General features: G+C 45.0%; 1 pseudogene; it reads right to left on the bottom strand.

The window, feature by feature from the left end:
- Window positions 1-1,156: 1,156 nt before the first annotated feature.
- On the bottom strand, window positions 1,157-1,274 carry LOC126482410 (5S ribosomal RNA; annotated as a pseudogene).
- Between the last annotated feature and the right edge of the window lie 711 nt (window positions 1,275-1,985).

Raw genomic sequence — 1,985 nt, forward strand, 5'->3', positions numbered from 1 at the left:
GCGCTGATATGAAACTTCCTGGCAGATTAAAAATGTGTGCCGGACCGAGACTCGAACTCGGGATATTGCCTTTCGCTAGCAAGTGCTCTACTGTCTGAGCTACCGAATCATGACTCGCACACCTTCCTCACAGCTTTACTTCCAGTACCTTGTCTCCTACCTGCCAAACTGTAGAGTACTTGCCCGCGAAAGGCAAAGGTCCCGAGTTCGAGTCTCGGTCCGGCATACAATTTTAATCTGCCAGGAAGGTTCAGAGACTAATAATATTTAGAAATGTGTTTTTTGTGCAAATATACACTTTTTAAATGAAACGATAAATATTTACAAGCCTTAACCTGTTGTTGTTGTTGTTGTGGTCTTCAGTCCTGAGACTGGTTTGATGCAGCTCTCCATGCTACTCTATCCTGTGCAAGCTTCTTCGTCTCCCAGTACTTACTGCAACCTACATCCTTCTGAATCTGTTTAGTGTATTCATTTCTTGGTCGCCCTCTACGATTTTTACCCTCCACGCTGCCCTCCAATGCTAAATTTGTTATCCCTTGATGCCTCAGACCATGTCCCACCAACCGGTCCCTTCTTGTTTAGTTATGCCACAAACTCCTCCCCATTTCTATTCAATACCTCCTCATTAGTTATGTGATCTACCCATCTAATCTTCAGCATTCTTCTGTAGCACCACATTTCGAAAGCTTCTATTCTCTTCTTGTCCAAACTATTTATCGTCCATGTTTCACTTCCATACATGGCTACACTCCATACAAATAATTTCAGAAACGACTTCCTGACACTTAAATCTATACTCGATGTTAACAAATTTCTCGTCTTCAGAAACGCTTTCCTTGCCATAGCCAGTCTACATTTTATATCCTCTCTACTTCGACCATCATCAGTTATTTTGCTCCCCAAATAGCAAAACTCCTTTACCACTTAAGCTAAACTAAACTAACTCCGTCTAAACAGGCCTTGGAAGACCCAACAGTACCGACCGGCCGCCGTGTCATCCTCAGCATACAGGCGTCACTGGATGTCGGTATGGAGGGGCTTGTGGTCAGCCCACCGCTGTCTCAGGCCCTGTGCAGTTTACGAGGATCGGAGCCGCTACTTCTCAATCAAGCAGCGCCTCGGTTTGCCTCAGAAGGGCTGAGTGCACCCCGCTTGCCAACAGCGCTCGGCACACCGAATGGTCACCCATCCAAGTGCTAGCCCAGACCGACAGCTCTTAACTTCGGTGATCGGACGGGTACCGGTGTTACCACTGCAGCAGAGCCATTGGCTAGAAAATCTTGAAGTAGCGTAAATTAGAATCTCAGTGGTGTTTGTTGCAGCATTCTAGGGCGAGTCGTTTGGAGATACCATATTTTGAAAAGTTTCCACACTGACACTTGTTTATCCCATTCAACATGAGTAGTTATCAGATACGATGTTGTTACGTTTGCTTACAGTGTTGTGTGTTCCTTGAGTGCACTGCGATTTCCTAGTCAGGTAGTGTGAGACAGTCCGCGCATTAGGTCGTGAGTGGACGATGGAATTTACCAATGCACAAAACGCTGACAGGCTCATGGTGTGCCCTCTGCCAGGCACTTAAATTTGTTTTACAAAGTATCGATGTACATGCAGCTGTATACGTAGATGTAGATGCAGCGTGGAATGTCTTGCAAAGGGTGTACAGAGAATGCAGGAAGAATGCAGTTCGTCCTTGTACAGCGCATATGGCAAAATATCCCAATAGACATCAATCATCTCCGCAATTATTTATCAACCTCATCAACCACTTATGTGAAGATGGTAGAGTAACACCTAGACAACAAAACAGAACGAAACGAAACAAGTGACAACAAAAGAGGGGGAAATAAATTTTCTTTCTATTGATGCGTTTGATTCGCACGAGGAAGTGGCATGAGTCAGGCAACTGTCCTATGCATTTTCTATCGAGATAGGTTCCACCCCTATCACATCTCTTTCCAGCAAGATCTGCATGGAAAGGA

This window comes from Schistocerca serialis, chromosome 5 (assembly GCF_023864345.2).
Source record: "Schistocerca serialis cubense isolate TAMUIC-IGC-003099 chromosome 5, iqSchSeri2.2, whole genome shotgun sequence".
In the NCBI taxonomy this organism is placed as follows: Eukaryota; Metazoa; Arthropoda; class Insecta; order Orthoptera; family Acrididae; genus Schistocerca; species Schistocerca serialis.